Source organism: Parasteatoda tepidariorum, chromosome 6 (assembly GCF_982258835.1).
Source record: "Parasteatoda tepidariorum strain Cologne lab strain chromosome 6, Ptep-v5.0, whole genome shotgun sequence".
Taxonomy (NCBI): domain Eukaryota; kingdom Metazoa; phylum Arthropoda; class Arachnida; order Araneae; family Theridiidae; genus Parasteatoda; species Parasteatoda tepidariorum.
This window is the reverse complement of record NC_141760.1, coordinates 26,842,105-26,860,526: the sequence shown is the minus strand read 5'-3', so window position 1 is coordinate 26,860,526 and position 18,422 is coordinate 26,842,105. Positions and strand designations below refer to the sequence as shown.

The 18,422-nt window shown below is 29.0% G+C and overlaps 1 non-coding gene across 1 annotated transcript; it reads right to left on the bottom strand.

The window, feature by feature from the left end:
- Window positions 1–13,534: 13,534 nt before the first annotated feature.
- Window positions 13,535–13,605, bottom strand: TRNAH-GUG (transfer RNA histidin (anticodon GUG)). Its single transcript has one exon. It is a non-coding gene; the product is annotated as a tRNA-His (tRNA).
- Window positions 13,606–18,422: the final 4,817 nt, after the last annotated feature.

Genomic DNA, 18,422 nt, shown 5'->3' with positions numbered 1-18,422 from the left:
ATTTTTGTATCGCTGCCTCCTCACACAACTCCTCGCATACAATCTCTGGACCGTTGCGTTTATGGACCGTTCAAAACTTACTTTGAACAAGAAGTTTCTACTTTTCAACGAAGCCATGCAGGTAGAATAATTACTCAGTACGACGTAGCTTCACTTGTTGGAAAAGCATATTCAAAAGCAGCTAGTGCACAAAATGCTTTTCAAGGATTTAAATCCTCAGGAATATGGTCCACGAACCGACACATATTTAGTGATGCTGACTTTTTGCCAGCTAGTCTGACAGACAGGACTGAAGTTATTGAAAACACCAACGATGGCCCATCGCAGATCCAATCTACTGATGCTGGTCGTCTTTCTAATACTTCTGATTGCTCCACTTCTACATCTGTATTTGAAAACATGGATCACAATTACTCTCAAGCTTCAAGGATTTCGTTACGACGCACAAGCGAAGAAACTTCGTATGATCCAGCTGTTGAAGATGATCCTTCATGTTCTACGACAACTAGTGACAACTGATTTCAGCCAGTAGAAAAGCCATTGACACCTCATGTGAAGCCTTTGGATATTAGACCGCTACCAAAACCTACTCCGAACAAAACTAGTCGTAAACGTAAAACTCAAAGAGCTGAAGTCTTAACAAGTTCACCATTTAAAAATATGCAAATAGAAAATGAAGAAAAGAAAAAACGTCTTAGTAACAATGCTGCTGTTCAAAAAAAATCTTCCCTCGACAAGTAAACCAAGTAAAACTAAAAAAACAAAGAGCTTCATAGAAAAAAATTCCAAAATTTAATAATGCCTTGACACATCCTCAATTCATTTTATGATACTGCTGATTCTGTGACAGAAACTCGTGATTTCTCTGATGCAAGTGATGCAGAGCAAGGAGTCCCAAAATAGTAAGTGCGCTAAAAACATCGATAAAGTGAGCCAAAGGGTGAGTTTGTTGAAGTTCCCTCTTGTGTAGGGGTTCCATACATTTAGGAATCAGTCGAAGTGTTGCCTAGCAGTTGCAAGGTGATTAAGAAGGAATAGACATGACACCCTGATGAGTGATCTTAGTTTCTCCCCCCTTATTGTGTTACTAAGTGTAATGGAATCAATTTGTAGTCAAGAAATTTCAATCATTAAAATTTAAATTAACTTTAATCTGTATAATCTAATTTTAACTCTAATTAACATGATACATCTAATAGTAGTATCACAAGCAAACACGGCTTTGATAATAATATACGCATTAGACTCTTGAAATAGAATAACATTGAAATAAGCCTGGTAATCTCCAAATGTCGAGTTCTGCAGTGGACTGATAATAAAGACACGGTTTCCAGTAGAACACGGAAGTCACGAATCACTGCGGTTATTATGTGGCTGGATGACAACTTTGATCAGCTTGTGATGGACCGCGGGTGTCCGGTATCAGTCCTCGTTAAACTATTCCACTATAAAGTTTTTGACGACGTCGTAGAGCTACCAAGCAGAGGAAGCCCTCCTTTATGCTGAGTTTCAAAGTTGTGATGGAATGCTAAAATTTTTTTTGCTTAAGCACCTGCATGTAAAGTATTTTCTAGCTGAAATAACAAGTTTAGGCAAATGATCATAAGCGCCACAGTCAAATAAGCCAATATATATATATATATATTCTGCTATGTAAGTTCGATCTGACACATAGCTTCTGTATTATAATATTTAAACATGTTCATAAGAAAAAATTTCACGCAGATCTTCAAGCTCTTCTAAATTTTGCTCGATTTAAATATCGGCCCCTTATTTGGCCGAAATACAATATGAAAATCGTTCAGGAAAGTGTAGAATGTTTTAATCCTTTATTTACTGATGATACTTCCAAGTACCACTTTCATATTCCCCACATAAAAACGAATGATTATATGAAGACATTTTTATTCCCAATTTTGTAATAGCTACTAATATCAATAATTTTTTAGTTTTGTAATGTAATAATTTTGTTTAAAGCTAGGGGGCTAAGACCCCTGTTCGCTGCCGCTCACCGACCCCGAAGATTGCTTCGCAATAATTGTCATTTCTTGCAGAAAACAATTTTTCTACTTAAGTTAAAATTATTCACGTTACATATATGCAATGAAAGGAATTCTGTTTGCTTACGCTTCTACCTCCACTTCCCACGTCCAAATATTATTATCTATTAGTATTATATATATTTAGATCGATTGATGAACAGAAGTAATTTTTCAAAGTAATCATTTTTTAAAATAACATTTATATTACTATAACATTATATTACTATTCGCGATCGCAACGAACTATAGGGGGCGTTGTTGTATGAGACGCATACCTGCGATTTCTATATGAACCGTCATTCAGTTGGAGACGTCCTTAATGTAGCGTGTAGCATTGTAACGTTCCTTCTTTAATGTGGCTTATTAAATTTAAAAAAGAAAAATGTTTGATATCCTTTCTTATACAACCGAAAACAAGATGGTATCTCTTTTTTTTCTAAAGAAGGAACATCTAAAACACTTCTGAAAAATATTTGTAAATAAACAGAAAAAAATATGTATCTTCTTATTAGAGTTAAAACCTAATGCCTGTGAAATAGTTTTACTAAATTTAATGATATAACCTGAAAGGCCTATTTAAACTTTACATTCCATAGTTTTAAGAATCATATTACTTCAAACATTAAAATAAGCAAAAAGTATACATAAGCTTTATAATTTTATGTAATTTAATTTTGTAAATAAACTTTTTTGACAAGTAATTTTATCAATATATTTTAAGTTTTAATAAAAATTATTATTTAGAAACTGAAAAACGTAAAGTAAAGAATGCTTACGATACGAAACAGAAAAAAAAAACAATTCTAAAAATTCCTTATGTTAAAATAAACAACTTTAATGTTTTTTCTTTTTTGATTCATAATCGGACGTAGAAAACCATTTTATAGAAAACTATCATCAAGAAAAAAACTATTTAAACGTAAAATTTTTTATTTTTTAAAAATTAACACTTACCTGCTTTATAAATCAGAAGAATTCCAAAATGATTTGCTCTTCGATTTTTGTTACCATTTTTTAGTGCTACGACTTTGCGATTTGCCAAAAATAGAACAAGATGCAATTTTATTTTTTCTGGAGCGAAATATTTTGCCCATTGTCCACCGAAATCCGATAAAGTACTTTGATTTTTAAATAAAGTGTTTCGTTTTATGATTTGTCACAAAAATTTTAGTTGTAGGTGTAGATTGGCGGCACTTAAAAACAGCCAAATCTGTAGCTGTTGTGGCGTTAATACTTAAGTACCGAATTTTTATTCCATACTTTTCTAAATCATATTACTTGAAACATTAGAATATGCAAGAAGTATACATAAACACATAATTTTATACCATTTATGTTTTCAAAAAAAGTATTTTGACAACAATTTTTATCAAAAAATTATAAACTATAAAACGGAAAATAAAGAATTCTTAGGATAAAAAATGATTTTAAGAATTCTTTACATTGAAATAAAAACTTTCATACAGTTTCTTTTCTTATAGTTCTTAATCAGACGTTAGAAACCATTCTGTAGAGAACTATCATCAAATAAGAAAAAAAAGTCTTACAAGCTAATTTTTTATTATAAAAATCATAACACTTACCTTCTTTATAAATCTGTAGAGTTCCAAATGAAATGTTCTTCGTTTGAAAGTTTTATTTTCAAATAATATGTGCATAGATTATCCCTTTATTACTTTTAGATAACATACCACACATCAAAATTTTATAATTGTAAGATCTCGATATGAATTTGAATATGTAGCTTAAAAACAGAACAGCTGAATTCTAGTTGAAATTATCTATTCTTTCAAAACTAAGAAATACTTACCAAGAAAACGACAAAAAATTTATTAATCATCAGCACAAATGATACTATTTCAAGTAATTTGGTTGATTCTTTATTGTTGTTTTCCGAATTATATAGATACAGAAATATATACTGTTCTATAACAAAGAAGAATTCTATAACTATTGCAGTTCTTGACGTTCTGAATTCACATTTCTTTATTGGAATGACGAAAGCAATGTTGACTTCATTTTAATTTGTAATGAATTGAAGACAGAAATTTTTTTTACCGTAGTATACACATCTGTAACAGCAAGTGATCATGAAATTGTAGGTTATTTTGTTGGTAATAGAAAGGTAAAAATTATTGAGAAATTGTTCTTCAAATGCTTGGCGTGTTCTGCTTCAATGTTTGGCATGTTCTGGTTAGTTTTTTCAAGTTCTTCAGCTGTTCCTTAGGGAAATTTTGATTTTTATTTGCTGCTAAGAAAATGGCGTCCGTCATGGCCGTTGATTTTGATGGAACTAAATGAAAACGTGATAAATTAATGTCTGATATTTACAGGCTCCCGATAGAGGGCGTACTCGAGCGCTGCGATCGCGAATTGAATTTCGTAATAATTGAGAACTAAGCACTTCTATTAATTTTGACTAAGATACAGTTAAAAGCAACATTTTTAAATTTATGTAAGAACGTGAGGTGCAAGTAAGCTGGATAATAACTTGGAAATTAAATAAATCTAATAATTCTTTTAACTTATCAAAAACCACATTTTTAGACTATAGTGAAAACTGGTAGTCATTATTCCTATATAATATCAATTAATGTTTTCCTATTTACTGGTTGAAAGCTAGGTTAATTACCCTTTTTAATTTAATATAATATTAAGTTACTAGAAGAGTTTGTTTCAATAAAGATATTGCCGGAATTCCTATATTTTGTTGATCGGAAGAGAATGTTTACGAACCTGTTTTGAAAAAGTTTGAGTGGTCATTTGATTGAGTGGTCATTTGATTGAGTGGTACAATACGGAAAATTACACGATTGGATACACGAAAAATTGCTTCGAGATAATAGAAAGGATGAGAATAATTCGTTTTTTAAATATGGTCTGTTGCCACATTCAATGTTACATTACATTGAATGTAGTAAAGTAAAGCTTGATGAACACAAACGGAGTTCTGATTCATCAGATTCTAATTATTTTTATTACTCTGAAAATGTAATGTCGGCAAGTTTTTTGGACCAAGACGAATCGATGAAATCAGTTTATGATTTGATTGATATATTTCGAATAACTCCTCTAGAAAACAATCTACTGAATTTAAGCACCATAACCACTTTACGGAAAAATTTAAACTTTAAAGAAGGTTTGAAATTACATTTGAATGTGTTAATGGTATTTAAAATCTTAAAAGATGCTGAATACTCCCTAAAAAAGACATAGAATGATTAGAAATTGGCAAAGTAGTTAATTTGCTTTTAAAAATTATATTCTTTTTAAAAGATTCAAGGTGTCAAAAAACGACAAAATATGTAAAGTTGAAACTGAAATTCTTGAATTTCATTAAATAAAAATTAAATTTTGTAGTTGATCAGTTGAACTAAACTTATATTCAATGATTTTTTACTTATAGTTAGACTAAATATGAGTTTTTCTAAATGAAAATTTTTTAGAAGTGATCACGGTTGGCATTTACTCATGTCTTGAGACATTTTATGAAATGCTACGAAACACCTATTCTTTACCTATATTTTTAGTGTAACTATTACACACAAACTAACAATACCTCATGAAGAACATTCATATCCTAATTATTTTCATAAATTGTTCTTCATTCGTCGTGAATTATATCAGTAGTTCCCATTTTTTTCGGCAACGGAACCCTAAATGATCAAACTTCTTTTGGTGTTGTTTTTTTCGGTGGAACCCCAACTTTATAAAAGAAAGTATATATAAAGATAATTGTGAACTTATTCAATAATAGTATTTTATTGTAAAATTTAATTCATTAAGAAGAATAAATTTTTTTCCATAGTTTTATCACTGATAATATTAAATTAGATTTTATGTCCTACAGCTACAATCGCAGTCCTCGAACTTTGTCTTGGCTAGAACTGAATTTGTTTTTAATGTATATACATAAACTGAAAAGGAACAAAGTGAACCGCATTATGGTATTCTTTGAAACAAATGCCAAAAATAGGTGCTATAAACATTGAAAATGATTATCAGGGAAACAAATTTCTTCTTGGAAAATTATTATAATTACTAGGAGGCTTCGCCCCCTGCTCGCTTGCGTTCGCCAACCCCCGGAACTGCTTTCGCAGGTCATTTCGGATTGCTTCGCAATCCAATGCTCGCTTTGCTCTTTCATTGGATACGTTCTTAACGTCTAGCTTTTGTATACTTTTTTTAATACTGAAGTGAAACTTTTGACAGTGAATACAGTGAAACTTTTCACTGTAGAAAATTCTAAACCTGTACATTTCAATATTAATTTGAAATTGCAAACAGTTCACATTTTTTTCTTAATCTCACTATTCTAAATTTCAGTTGTTGAGAAAAGTAACTGTTGTAAGTTTTGTTTTAAAGTCTTTCCCACCAGAGGGCTAAAGCCATGTGTTGTAAAGCAATATGAAATAGCAGTCTGCCACTGAACGCCGGATGTAAAGCATCGGCTTTGATGAAGATAATTTTGTATTTTTAATTCTCTGAAGGGCGTCACCCTAATAATATGGAATTTCTAAAATAAATCTATATATTTTTGATTATTGATGAAGCCCATCATTTTGTGTTTTCATCAGTGTTCAGAAGCAGAACAACTATAAGTTTTTTATTTTATCACAAAAATATAAAACGTATAAAAAACAAAAAAAAGAGTAAGAAAATGAGTATAGTCATAGAAAAAGTTAAAATTATAATATGGCAGTATAATTTGGCAGTTAATATAAATAATAATTAATAATATAAATAATAATAATAATTTGGTAGTTAAAATAAAACTTTTTGTTTAAGTCATTGCTAACAATTCAAATTTCTCCCAGGCAATTCTAAGGTATAAATTAAGGTAGTATTGTCAAGTTGAAGCACAATATTTTTAGTTTTGATGTCGACAATACAATTCAATTTTTCACAAAAGTGATTGTTTCCATTGTTAAATTCAATATCAACAATTCAAATTTTTCTGAGGCAACTCTTAACCTCTAAATATTATTTTTTTATGCACACATTTCTAAATGTCAGTATACAACCACAAAACAACTTAAAGTCCTCAAATTTAGCATGAAGTTGTAAAATGTAATGAAAGAGGGTCATAGCAATATTGAAAGTAGAAGTAAAGTTAGTACTGTAAAATTAAAACAATATTTTTAATCAATGAGCTAAGTTTTTCAAGAAGCAGTTGTAGAAGTAGGTTGTTTATTTAAAACTTTTTATAGAATTTCTTTAAAAACACAATTGTTAATTTGAGCATTTGGCGATACAACACTTATAGAATTGAAGGATTTGTTACGTCAAGGTCTCAAATATCATAATTTTGATCTAATTGCACTTCTATGTCATTTTGATTTATGTTGCTAAGTTAACTTTCAAAAAATTCTATGCTGGCAACAGCATTTTTATTTTTTAAGTAGTTTATTTTTATTTCTTTTAGAATGCGTTATTTTTCTAGCGAAATGTTTTTTAACCTAACAGAATTCTTGGGTAGACTATATTTGAGGGTGCCCCTTGATTCTCGCCAAGTTGTGATTGCGGTTGATCGCCAAGTTGGGTGATGTTGAAATCCAATCGTGATTCTGATTGGTTTAGATTTTAGCGTTATTTTTAAATGTTGAACGGTATATGTAATTTTAGAGGTCCGCTAGTTCTACGTTGGATACCGGCTGGTAAGGTTACTTTTGCTTCTGGTCCTAAAAATGGCAACAATAAATAAGATAAATCTTAAGTTTCTGCACGATTTGAATAACAATTGAAAAAAAGCAGCGATTGACTGGTGTATGAATAAAGGTTTAATTGGTAATAGATATAAATGTCCTGTTTGTGGGAGTTGTTTTTTTCGTTTTCTTTCTGTGCTTACCACTTTAGTTTTTGTTTCGATTCAAAATGCATTTTATTTGGTTTATTGATTCTGCTTATATTGGGTTCATTGCAATTTCATAAAGTTTTGGCCGATGTTTTGTTGAAATTTTCCAATGTTTTATTGAAATATCATTATGTTTTGGCCGCCATTCCTGTTACCACAGTGTTCCGTGCAAACAGGAATGGCGCCAAACATAAGTCGCCAATTTCGTCAAGGGGGCACCCTCAAGTATATTTTTACCGAATTCTTTGCCGATTGTTATCTCTATAAATGAAGAAAATAAAGTAAATATTTAAGTGTTGTGAAAAGAATCTTATTTAGTTGTACAGAGAAATTTAGGAGCCACGTAAGAGAATTATATATATTAGATCAGAAACACATCATTAAAAGACAGAATGTTTTGGTGTTTTCAAAACGTAAACAAAACAAAGCAAACGTTGCCACTGGCGGAAAAGAAATACAGCCAAAATGTGGGAGCCACGTAAGAGAATTATATATATTAGATAATAATATTTTTTAAAAAGGCCGTTTTTGTCCACACTAGCTCCACTACTCGAGGCTTGTCGCCATGCTATGGGTCTAATGTGGGCAAACTTGATAACTTATTAAGTAAAAATTTATTTTAAACACAGTAAAGAATATTTGAAGTTAAAATAAGAAAAAAAAATTTTAATCTAAACTTTATTAGAGCTTAAATATTGATATAATATACCTATTAATTAAAATACTAATTTATAATAGAGCATTTCACTATAAGACAGACATTTCAAACGTAAATCAATAGATTGAAAAACATATTATTCAATTTGACTTGATAGCATGTAACAAATTTTAAGTTGAATCAATTTTAATAACCATAGTTTTAACATGATGAGGAAATGGTCAGAATAAACAACAGACGGTGCTCGTGACTTTGATATATTTCCCCCACTGAAGCAATGAAACCAACTTGTCAGAGAGAAGATGACACTGTTCGTACATATTTTGTTTTGTGTATGGCAAAAATTAATTCAGCAATTTTGAATTATACTCTTTCAACAAGCTTATTAAAATATATCCTTTCTCTTAAAACCTTAAAGTGGGAATTAATATGAAGGTTTCGTGTTAAATGTATTAAATGTAATGAAGCCGGTATTTGTTAAGGTATATCACTCTACACAAAGCACTCTGATTTAGAAAATAAATAACATTAAATGATTTATATTTGTAACTAATTCATATTTCTTATGGTGGACTAGGGCCGGTATAGCCCGGTTGGTAGAGCGTTTTTCCCATTTTCAAGTTGTCATGAGTTCGACTTCCGCCGGCCGAAGGCTCCCTGTGTAGTAAATGGTGACCGGTGCACATTAAATTAGTCGGGTCACAAAATCCTCCAAGTTCCTATAACAAATAAAACCTTTGGAGGAACTGAATTAGAGATGGATCGTTCTCTGATTCGGGTCTACCATTACGAGCTATGGATGAATAAATGGATGCGTGATTATGTCCGCCCTGTAAACGGGCTGTAACATGTGTGTGGCTGAAGTCGTATTCTTGTCCATAGATGGCTCCACTGAAAAACAAGAAACGCTCCATGTGCCTTACATTCGCTTGATTTTACCAAGCAGGCTGGCAGGCATTGGCAAGTGGCATTAGAAACAACAATAAATTGGAAGTTGAAAAGGGTCAATGTGTATACGTGCACACTAGCCCCACGAAGACACGTGTTTGCATAATGACAAATAATGGTTAATTAAAAGTATACAGAGCAAAATTTTATATCAAAATGGGTGAAAAAAAACATATAATTTACAATATATCACATTTTATTGAAATTCTGGAAATAAAATATGTTAATAAAAGAATAAAGAGAAAATTTAGAAGCTACTTTTTCTCCTAACAAATTTCTCCTAAATTATTCACAGTCTGATTACGCAACAGCACATGGAAGTGAACATCAATACTACCAATCTATGATACCTCATAGATGAAATTTGACCAAAAAATAAAAAAGTTATTCAAGATGTACCCCATGTTCACACTAGCCCCCTTCTCTCCCAACAGCAAAGTAGAATAAAGAATATAAATATTAAAAGGAATATAATTATAAATATCTCTAGAATATAATTATAAATATGTCTAAATTAGGGATCCAAAAATATTTCTTAAGAAAACAACACTTGACTTTTTTTAATTTTATGCTGACGACAACCAAAGAAATAAAGAAATTGAAGCGGAAAAACTGGATCCTACCATGTGATTTTTTCAGGCAATGAAAACGGAGTGACGAAAGTTGAAAACTGTGTGAGACCATTATGTTTTTATGTTATTTAGAGATAATTAAATGCATGGTTTTACTTTATTCCTATATTCATTTCGTTTGAATTCTTTGAAATTTTTCATGTAGATTGATTTTGAATACTATTATCTATGTTTTGAACTAAAAGCCAGAGCCTAGGTGTGATTTCATTATTTTTATCATGCTTTAAATAAGAATGATTAAAAGTTTTCTGTCAATAAATCAATATTGAACAATATATTTAGTTCTATTTCAATATATATATATACTTAAAACTTTTTAAAGATTTCAGTTCAAAACACAGCTAACCGCATAATTGAACTAGAGAAAAAATTATTTTGATATTTATGCATTATAATTTGCAATAGAACTGATAGCATAGCATAAAAAATTTGTATTTCTATTGATATTGAATGCTTTAGGACGATAATAATATCCGCCCTTTTCCAGTTACCTTTGGTGAACTAGTATTAGAATGGTTGAAGGTTTTATGCTCCAAACCTTTGGTGAACAAAAAAAGATGTCATGAGTTCATACGTGTTTACTGTGCATTTATAATTTCATGAATATAAACAGTGTATAAAAATGGTCAATAAAGTATTAGATTCTGGTGTCGGTCTTTAATCTTAGAAAATTGAACCTGAAACTATGATTTAGCAATTGAAATATCGGAAATTAAATATTTATAAAGGATTCTACTCCCAACAACCAGTTCAATAATATCCTAATTGACAAAATGTTCTAAAATTTTGAGTACAAGAGAAATAATGTAAAAATGATGAATGGTTATTTATAAGAAGAAGAATAAAGAAAAGCTTTCAATTTGTCAATAAATGAGAAATATTTAAAAATATGAGAAAAGGAGTTTAGCATTTTGTTTCATATTGATTTTTAGAAAACTTAATCCATAGTAAAAATATGTTGCGTTTTTCTCAACAAAAATCAATTCTAAAACATAAAATATTTTGATGAAAACTATTACGTGATAATAACTTTATAAAAAGAGCTGTTTTTCGTGTTAAGTTTATTGAATACCTAATCAATGAAAACATAAAAGCATGTTAATCTTTTTCATAACAATCTACATTGTTTAAACTATTATATTTAAAGTAGTTCATTTTAAGAATTTTGGGAAATTAACATTTGTGATACACTTTTCTAATGCATTAGATTACGGTGAGACACAATAACTTCTCCAAATTTAAATGGACAGCATTTTAAATTGATTTAGTTGCCACATTTTAAAAATTATTTTTATGAACTTAATTTTAAAAATGGTTGCTTATTTAAAAAGCAAATGTCTTAGAATATCGCATTTAAATTTTTAAAAAAAAGGCTAAGGAAAAATATCTCATGTACAGTGCGCAAAATGAAAAACGGACCATCCTGAATAACTTTTGATCTAATGAACTCTTTCAACTTTTGATCTTCACGTTCTTGAACTCAATCTTAATGGCTTGAGAGGGTGACCTCAATTATGCTAAGTAATAAGTGCAGATGATATTTTAATTTACGAAATCAGACGCAAAAACGTAATTTCTCTGAATAAACACCTGTTTTTCAATGGATTCAGATTTCTGACCCCCAAAATATAGGGGTTAACCGCAATCTAGGAAATATGATCCCCATAGTTTGATCAAGAGAGCTGTTCGAAGTTTGGATCCCTTAATGTTAATTTTACTTTTTGCGTATTTCCCCATATCACGAGAACTTTTAAAGTTATAAAAAGATAATTCTGCGCGAACAATAAACTTTAGTATATTTTCATTATCTTTTATTATTTTATTAAATAAAAGTGGAATAAATCTTGAATCGTAAGGTACAAAATTTTTTATATCATTTTAAAGAATGAAATTTTACATGGCAGAATAAAAAATTATACGAAATTGGATGAATAGTTTTTGAGAAATCAAATTTTAAATATGCGACTTTTTCAAAATGCGATTTTTCAGGAACTATTCAACCGAAATTTTGCTAAACTTTTATATTTTTCTATGTAAAATTACATACTTTAAGATGATGTAAAAAAATTTTAAACCTTGCGTTTCAATATTTTTCAGCTATTATTTAATAAAATGATAAAAAATAATAAATATTTATTAAAATTTAATTTCTGCATTTAATTATCTTTGGATAAACGAATTTCATAATTGTGTGCAAGTATTTTTCAATTGGCTTTAAAATTTCACGAGATATGACTAAACACGCAGAAAGTAAACATAACATTAAGGGGTCCAAACTTTGGACGACTCTCCTGACCAATCTGTTGGAACCATATTTCCTAGATCGCGGCTACCTCATATATTTTGGGGTCAGGAACCCGAATCCGTCAAAGAGAGGGTATGTTTATTCAGAGAAAGCACGTTTTTGTTCCTGATTTCGTAATTTGAAATATCGTCTGCTCTAATTAATTAGTATATTTGAGGTTACCCCTTCGTATCATTGAGACTGAGTCCTAGACCGTGAAGATCCAATCCATAAAATAGAAAATTATTGAGAGTCATTCGTTTTTTTATTTTGCGCACTTTACAACGAAACATTTATATTTTAGATGTAGTTATAACTGGTCTGGTTTTTATTCTTTTTTTAAAATAAAATCATTGTTTTAAAATAATGTTCTTGTCTTATTTGAAGATTTGTTTAGTTTTAACACTTACCGTTACGTTCGACACGTGGTTAGTTACCAGGTAGCAGTGTAAAGTTGATTTTAATGTCCGCAATTACACTTTATCACAAAGCCCAGTAAGGTTTATAAACGATTAACAAATGAACAATGCAAGCTTGAAATAATTTTGAATTTAACTAAGCTAGCTTAGGTGCTATTAGGTTCACATTAAGCTTGTCTAAATAAATATGGTTCATAAATAAATACACTTCATATATAAATATGGCACTTTCAGCTTTGCAATTGGATTTCTGTGGGGTGCAGAGTGACTCGTATGGTGTTTTTTACAATAAGTTTTACAGTTAAAAAGAATTCGAAAGTTATTCTTTTTTTTTAAATATATTTCAGCATACGCCCAGCACAAAATTCTATACATCATCGTAATACCAAATTTCTCAGTTTTGTAGTTTTTGAGCAGCAAAACAAAACGTAACATAAATTTTAACATCCAGAACAGCAGCACCGTTGGATACGGTTTTTTAATATAGAAATAAATAAATAGTAAGAAACAAAACAAATGAAGGAGATTTTTGCACGATGTCTTAGGTATACACCATGTATATATCCTTAAAAAAATGTATGATATTAAGTGGAGAAATATTAAAATACTTACATAAAAATATTAAGCTAATAAGTTCGAAACTTTATTAAATTTGGAGAATTTTAACCTGTATGGAATTGAAAAAGAAATAAACAACTGCCGTGACCAGGATTCGAACCTGGGTTATTGCGGCCACAACGCAATGTATAACCACTATACGATCACGGCGATGCAAGTACTTCATTATAAAGTTTTTAAAACAGCGTTAGTTACTTTTTAGACCCAATTACTGGAGCATAAAGGAAGTTTAGAAAGAAAAAAAAAACTGATTGGCGAAATCTTTTTCCTATTATTTGATCAGCGTCTTAGATACGGATGGTGGAACCTTGACTTTCTCTCTCCTTCGCTCCCTCTCTCCCTCCCTTTTTATTAAAATGTTTTTTTCTAAACAAACTAAAAAGTAATGTTTATAGAGAAATTTTTTATAAGTTAATCTGGAGACATTAAAGATGAAGTCTTCCAAACAATAATTTTTCAAATTTGTACTTATTTGCAGTTACTTAGATCTAAGAGAAACAGATTCTTATGATTGAAATTTTTTTAATTTGCAAAATTAATTATTGATAAATTTTGGGATATGAATGAAAAAAATATTTTTCAAACTCCTTTTTTTATTTTACATTTTAGTACTAATATGATTCTGATAATCAAACAGAATTTTTTAAAAACTTTTTTCATGATTAAAAACATCAAAATATGTTTCTACTTGTAATTAGAGTGTCAGAAAATGAATGTATAAGATAGACACCGATGTCTAATTTACGTCAAAGGGTTAAGTCTACAGGTGATGTAAATTCTTCTATATCTACAAAACGTCTAATTGAACATCTTCTGTGTCTACGATTTTCTGAGATAACACCGTATTGGGTTTTTTTTAAGTCAATTTTGTATGCTTTGACTGAATACATATTGAAAAGAAGAAATGACAAAGAGTAAGAAACAAGCACTTTGTTTCTACGAGTACAATGCGCTAAAAAACATGTAAGGAAAATAAATAAATAAATAAAAAAGGCAGACCACCCTCAATAACTTTTGATCTAATGATCGGATCTTCACAATCTAGCGATCAATCTTAACGTTGCGTGAGGATGACTTCAAGTATGCGAATTAATATTATTAAATGCTAATTAATTTTAAGTTACGAAATCAGACACAAAAACTTACTTTCTTTAAAAAAAAAAAAATTCCGATGGATTCTAAATTTCTGAAATCCTATACCTCCTAGTCTGATTACATAACTTAAAATATTGCTTTTACATATTAATTAGCATATTTGCTGTCACTCTCTCAAGCCATTAAGATTGAATCCTAGAAAGCGAAAATTTGATGATTAAATCAAAAGTTATTCAGGGTGGCCCATTTTTTTGTGCTCTGTACATATAGATGTAACACGCTTTCGTTGTTATCACGTTAATATAGTCAATTTTTATCGCTTTTAACTAAAATATAATAGTACGCATATTACTCATGTGCTTTCCATTGCACATAATTTATATTTATCGAATTTGAAATTATTGGTTAACATAAAATAATAACACCTATATAGTGAAAATGATACTAAAACACAGAATCTTTCTTTTTATAGGCCACAATTTCGTTAAAAATAATTTTTTAAAGTAAAACTCTAACTTGTAACCGAAGTGGATAATTAATTTAGATGCTGATAAACTTTTAAATAAACCAGCTGAAAATTAAAAATTGAATGGGAAAAGAAGATAGCAAATATTTGCAAAGCGTAGTTTTACTTCAACTATTGTTTTATCCTTCAAAATTTACTTTCTTTCATATTTTTAATATATTACTCCCCAAACATAGTTAGGGAAAATAAATATATTTTTTTTAACTATGCAGCTAATACTTTTTCTGAGAAACAAGTTTTTCTAGATCATCTAGTTTTTCTTTGTACCCCTCCACTGAGCAACAGATGCCACACATTAATTTAGCTTGCAGATACTTAAAACATTTTATCAGCTAATAAATTATAAATTTGTTCCATTGTGCTTTTGTTTTGATGAAAGGAAATGTAATGATTTCCATAACAACAAACCAACTAGACAAATAATTAAATACGATATCAGATTTCTTAAAAATGTGAAGTTTATATTGATACATTTAAAAGGCTAGTTTCAGTTAAATCTTCCGTTTTAGAAAAGTTTGAATACCAGACACATGAAACAATATGTTTTGTTTCAACCATTTTACAATATTTATGCCACCATATTACGTGTCAAGATTTGTTTTTATTTATTCGTATAATTCTTTCAAATCTTATTTTGACAACATGGTATTGATTTAATGATTCTTGCCATTTTATGCATGAAATAAAAGGAACGTTTACAGCAAAATATATTTAAAAGTATTTAAAATATGAGAAATGTTGTAGTTGCACGAAATTTGTGAAAATTGTTATATCGTGATTTAGTTATTTTGTAAGTATTTTATGCTACTCTGGTTATGTCTATAGTATCTTTATTTATGTATAATTTATGAATGTAGTATTTAATAATACCAATGAGAAAAATATTAAGAATATTTTTCCCATTGAGAAAATGAGTGTCGTTCTAGGTTTTTCATGTTCGCACACTTTCCGGCAAGATTAATTTCAACGCCATAATCATAAATAAAAAAATTACGAGAGTCGTAAAAATAAAGCTAACACGAGAATTAATATAAAAATTTAGTACAAGATTAAATTAAAAAGGCAGGCCATAGTTTTGCTACCTCTTGGAGTTGATTGTTTTCTGCGCTGAGATTTTTCTTTTAAATTTCACAAGCGTGCATTTTTAATGTTTTCACATAAAATTAATTTAAAGTATTTTTATGTTCTTTTATAATTAGCTTTTTCAATCAAAACTACTGCCGTGGTGATAATTTTAATATGTATATATATATATATATATATATATATATATATATATATATATATATATATATATATATATATATATATATATATATATATATATATATATATATATATATATATAAGTTCAAAATGAAGAATAAAACAAAGAAAAATTATAGACATATGAAAAAAAGGGGGGTGGGAAATATAAGTAAAAAATAACAAACAACATTTCATTTAAAAAAAAAAAAAAAAAATGAAATGTTAATTAAAAAACTGGAAAAAACCCGGAAAAATAAAGATATAATCTTTTCTTCAGCCCACACGATTATATCCGCAAAACAGAGTGCTTTCTGATATTGTATCAATAAAGCCAAAGCAAAATATATTAATACAATAGTGTGAGGAGCACTCAAAAAATTTTTTTATAAAATAACTACAAATAAAATATATCATAATAAGTAAAAATAACATGTAAAAACAGATAATAAAATAACAAGAAAAAACATTAAAAGGGGAAAAGTCCCCCCTTTTTAATGTTTTTTTTTTTCTTTCTTTTTTTTTTTTTAAACAAAATGTTGTTTGTTATTTTTTACTTATTATTTCTCACCCCCCTTTTTTTCATATGTCTATAATTTTTCTTTGTTTTATTCTTCATTTTGAACTTAACTAATGAGTGCTGTTTACTTGCAGCTTAAGCGCAATAAATTAAACTTATTGTTTTTCTTAACTTTCTTAGAGCTTTCTTATATGTATATATATATATATATATATATATATATATATATATATATATATATATATATATATATATATATATATATACAAGGGCTAGATAATCCAAGAGACTTTGGCTAATTCTAATAAATAGGCGTCTTAGTAAATTTATATAAGTTTATTTAGCAGATTACATTGGATTTTTGCATATATCACAATGATGGGTTTCCATAGCAGGAATGTTGAGATTTAGCACAAATTTATCTAGCCATGAAAATATAAAAAGACATGTGTTTTCGAAAGCTCCTGATATTTAAACAGCGATTCTGAAAAGTAATTCGTTATCTATTTCATAATTCACATCATACATCTTTTGAATAATGCTATACGAACAACTAAAAGTTGGAGAGAGTTTTCTAGTGTTAGGATATTTAAACTCTTCATACATGACTGTGTCACCAGGTGAAAAGCTTATATCTACAAATCTAGAATCGTCATGAACTTTATTTTTCTCGTCGTATCCTTTTCTATTTTGGACAGCAATTTTCCTAGATTCTCCGACCGGAGGATAAATATCGTCTTTTAAAGGATTTTCAAATGAAACTATGCCATTTAATAAGTATTACGGAAATCCCTTTCTTTCACGTAACCCATTTATTATTGATTTAGTGACAAATTAATATTAATTGATTATTTATTGTCCATTTCTAAGAATAAAAAGAGACTAGTGTTTAGAAAATAACATGTACGCACAAATAATAATATTGAACATAAGTCACAATGTAACTGCTCGTTTCTTGTTTTATGATAAAAATGTTTGTGCATATCTTTAATTGAAAATATTTTTTTTACATTTTCAGAAAAGCATTATTTCCTGAAGATTAAGCTCCTCATTCTTAGAAAAACAAAACCTAGAGCTATTCATGAAAAACGTTCTCGTAAAAAATAAAGATTTTAAGAAAATGTCAAACAGTATGTGGGAATGAACACAAATAAAACTATTATTATGTCTCAATGACTAATGAATGTGACGAAGAATAAAATCATCCCTTATGCTATGACCCGGAAGTTCATAATAAAACCACGAAAGTTCTAGAACATTCATGATGACGTTTTAAGTGAGGAGCAAAGATACTTTTAAAACATATATTTAAAAATAAAACCAACAGTCTCAAGTAAATTTTTAAAAGAATCTTCAAATTATGTTAGTTCAAAAAATGTTTGACATTGAATTTAAAATCCATAAGGTAGTTTAACTCTCGATTTTATTCCGCAATTTTATAGCAATTGCATCACAGGCATGATAAAAAAAAAGTATAAGAAGAAATTATTTATAAAAAATAGTTTCCAATCTGAACTAATTCCAGAACACGAGACAAAGAGTTTAAAATAATAAAAAAAGTATGAATTTGGTTCTTCTCAT